The sequence below is a fragment of the Topomyia yanbarensis genome, chromosome 1 (assembly GCF_030247195.1).
Source record: "Topomyia yanbarensis strain Yona2022 chromosome 1, ASM3024719v1, whole genome shotgun sequence".
In the NCBI taxonomy this organism is placed as follows: Eukaryota; Metazoa; Arthropoda; class Insecta; order Diptera; family Culicidae; genus Topomyia; species Topomyia yanbarensis.
Window position 1 is genome coordinate 20,345,613 of NC_080670.1, and position 4,143 is coordinate 20,349,755.

Here is a 4,143-nt window from a genome sequence, read left to right on the forward strand (position 1 = left end):
CGCAACACAACTGCGCAATGAAAAACCCACAGCCACTTTTTCAAAAGCACCATCCAGCTAAGCCGATGGTTTTTCCAGCAGGTATTTTGCATGAATTGAATCGTGATGATCTAAATAAATCGACTGATATTCTTCGTTTAGAGTTTTAAAAAGGTTTATATGGATAATCCAGTGGCAAAGCTGAACACAAATTTTCCTACGCTCACTACCAAGCGTTCAATTCTAACACATGCTTAAAAAAGGTAACTTGAACCTTAATGTAAGCGAATCTTACTGAATACGTTTTGGGTGCATTAGTAGCAAAAGGGAATGAAAAGGCGCATGGCAAATAATCGAATGAGAGTGTGATAGTGATGCGCATTTCTGTGAATCGGTTTCTCACCATTGACATTTGACTGTCGTATTAGCAGCCAGCATCATCAGCAGTAACGAAGAATTATTCGTGCCATGACCCGTAGTGAAAATAATTTCAATTTTTCATGAATGATGCGAATAAATGATGCCGCACTCGCACACGACCCCTGGTTTTGTACTCGGTTCAGTTTACGTTCCAAGCCAAAGGGCTGGAAAGAAAATCAACGTTCGCACACTATACCCCTCACAAACAGTGTGTTTGTGTTCGGTTCAGCTTGCGCACGAACACAAATGGGTAGGCCATCGAATGAAATAAGTTCACTTGCATCGAGGAAGAGGAGGAGCTTCGAACCAAAACTGTTAGATTTGCAGCTCGGTGCATGTATGTAGCGGGAACCAATAAAGAAAGGATTCAGTCAGATGGTTTCAATCGGGCTTTTCCGTGTGTGTATGCTAATTTCGTCCCGTCGGAGATGAAAATAATAGTTGGTGAAGGAAACGATGTTCAAATTTGATTCTTGGTTTAATGTTTGATAGCGCTGATAAGGGCTAATTAGTTTTCCAAAGAAGACGTTCTCTGGGGGGAAGATTTTTGTTCCAATTGGCCTTAGTTACTAGCACAAACTAATTGTACAACTAGGTTAACTAATAGAAACCGACCATTCCAATCAATACTTCCTGAAGATTAGCGGTTCGGTGCATGAAATTAGCGGAAATCAATCAGGAACGACCTTTGGTCGGATGTTTCAAAATCGGTTTTTTCGTCTGTATTCCACCCATCGGAAAAGAAAACGATAGCCTCTGCCAGTAGCACGTAACGACCCAAGCTGACACCTCCACCAACCATGTACCGCTCACAAATATTTCCTCGGTATTGTAGAGCCCATTATTCGTACCAAGCAGCCAAATACGAATGATAATAGAAACGAATCTGTAGCGGACCTATATTTAAAACTTTACATCATTTAAGTGTTTGGTTGGTGCACCATACTGACGGCCCTGACTGAGATGCGCTACAAATTTTCGCCATTGTCGACTAGTTTTTGAAAGATTTTTCTAAACACAATTTTATCGTTATTAATGCATGTTTTACATATTCCATATTTTAATACAACATTGTTGGGCATATTTCCGACAAAATGGCTCAAACAATAAATCATTCTGTTAAGTTTATTGTATGTTATTAACGTTCAAAATCTGACCGTCTGCCACAGCCAGTGGCGGATCCAGGGGGAGGGTCCTGGGGGTCCGGATCCCCTCCGAAATTATTTTACTTGTTGAGAAATTTTAAATGAGTTTCAATTTTATATTAGTTTCAAACTCAAAATTATTCCAAACCAAATTTGACCAACAAAACTGAAATTCATTACATAGGATTATTATGTATTGCGAATTGCACAATCTTCATTTTAAAATCGAAATTTCGGACCCCTCCCGAAATTTTTTTCTGGATCCGCCCCTGGCCACAGCCGATATTTTTAACCGGAACCCCTATATTGAAAGCTTAAATGTATTCTACATTAAAAAATACGTAAAGAATCTCGGGGTATCAAATCGATCCGTTATCTACAAAATGGACTTTGAAGTTTCACACATCATCAATGACATTGAATGTGTTGATGTACGAAACGTGTGAATTCCGCCACGAGAAATGTCCGGTGACGTGACGTTGACGAAAGTTTATGTATATATTCTGTGAATCGTACTTTATCCGTATATGTCCGCCTCAGGCAATCTACTAGATTTTGCCAAGAAAGATATTCGTTCCTACTAGTTTTCATTTTTGCAAGTTCCGATAAAAAGCGGTTTTCTAAAGAATATATTATAATCTATATTATCAGTCAATCAATCGTCGAAAACGACGCCAAAAGCAGAGGCACGATTCTCACCATAATCATCCCGATAGGGAGACCAACAACGGATGTGCAATAACAAAAAATACATCTTCCAGCTGAGCCAACCATCAGCGAAATAAGTAACGGCAATCGATCAGACGTAGATTTTAATCCCTCTTCCGTTTTTTTTTCTTCTCCGTCGAAGCACTCCAGTCCAGCAGGAGATGGCATGGCACAGATGTGGCGGCTTTTGCAGCGTCATGCGAATTTCCAACATTTCAATACTCCGGCCCCGCTCGAAATGGGCACGCCAATCGAGTTTTACTGCCAGAGCCATTAAGTTCGGCAATTGATACTGCAATGCAATAACACTTTAGCGGGCAACTTGATGGGTTGGGTCTTTAATGTTATTTTTTTTTGGTTTCGATTTTGAAACATCGGCGTACAGTTTTGCATGTGAATCGGCAATTTCTGGGTAAACGCTACGCTTACGTGTTAAAAATGGTTAAAACTTCAATTATAATAGCTCTAGAAAAGAATGAAGGATAGCTTAGTTGTGACCTTCATGTTAAAATTAATTACTAATCGCGATTTCGTTTCAGTCTTTACCGGTGCAAACCATCTAATCGCTCAAACTTGACTGTGATAGGTCTATCTATTACTCGCACCGCACCGGTGTAGTACCACTGAAAAAACGAAAACGCCGTAACACAAAAAGACAGCAGCAAAAAAAAAACAACTCCATCAACATAATCAGCGAACCGCCTACCGAGCGGTGATTGATTCACCCTCAGGTAGCGGGGCGGCTGCTTGCTATTTCGCATTCGCTTTTATGCTTCCTCTTTTTCCGCACCGGCTCCATTACCGAGGAACACCTTACCCGCCCCACAACGAGAGCGAGATTCCATCGCACACGTCATTCGTGACTGTTTCTCACTGCCTCTCACACACCCTCCACCAATGCCGCTGTACAGCCAGCCGGCCAGCGGTGGCCATTTAAATCTATTTTTAGCCTCGCCTCCGTAGCACTGCGCATGCGCATCGCTTCGACTTTGCCTTCGTTGAACGAGAGCCACTCACGTTTGTGGGTATCAGCTGATTAGGCAAGCATCGAGTAAGCCATTTGCTAGCGGGGTTACGGTCGGGTGGGAAGTGACGTACAGCTGATTTTATTCTTTGTACTTGCTCGTTCGTTCGTTCATTTGCTCACGTATATTGTTCGGTAGGGGCAATCCGATTCAGTTCACATGTAACCGACGATCTCTTCATCGGGGATGTAGCTCAGTGGTAGAGCGCTCGCTTCGCATGTGAGAAGTCCCGGGTTCAATCCCCGGCATCTCCACTGATGTTGATTATTTTTTGGCATATAGTTTATTTTTTTATTAATTAAGAAATTGCTTGCTGTCTTTTGATTTGACTTATTCATAGAGGAGTATTTGGTGCATCAAGGATGATCGGAATCGTTTTGATAGTTTTGCTCGTCGTAAAAGTATGCACTGCAGTCATACAATTGCCTATACGTACACCGTTATGAGGAATGCTTATATGCATTTTATAAGTAAAAAGGCAAGGGTACCATGAGAATCAAAATAAATAGGTAACCACGTTGTTCGGCGATGAAATGCATCGAATGAAAATAGTTCATGTTTATTTTATGAAAAATGTATGTTCAATATGATTGTCTTGAACTAATCTATCTATATACAAGGTGTTTGGTTCATGAGTAAGAATCTCTCGGGGGATGATTTACTGTCATATTTGGAGCAAAGAATCGTTTTACACATATCATCAAATCTCAACCGTTACAGAGTTATTGAACTTTTTGTGTAAAATACTTGTTTATCTTAAAACATCTCTAACTCTAAAAGTATACCTCGTATTTTAAATCTTTTAGTGCCATTGGAAAGGTGAGAAAATTTTCTATTGGATAATGTTCTCATATCTTTCAAATAAT

General features: G+C 40.5%; 1 non-coding gene across 1 annotated transcript; it reads left to right on the plus strand.

Moving 5' to 3' along the window:
• Positions 1-3,459: 3,459 nt before the first annotated feature.
• On the plus strand, positions 3,460-3,531 carry Trnaa-cgc (transfer RNA alanine (anticodon CGC)). The gene has a single exon. It is a non-coding gene; the product is annotated as a tRNA-Ala (tRNA).
• The last annotated feature ends 612 nt before the right edge of the window (positions 3,532-4,143 follow it).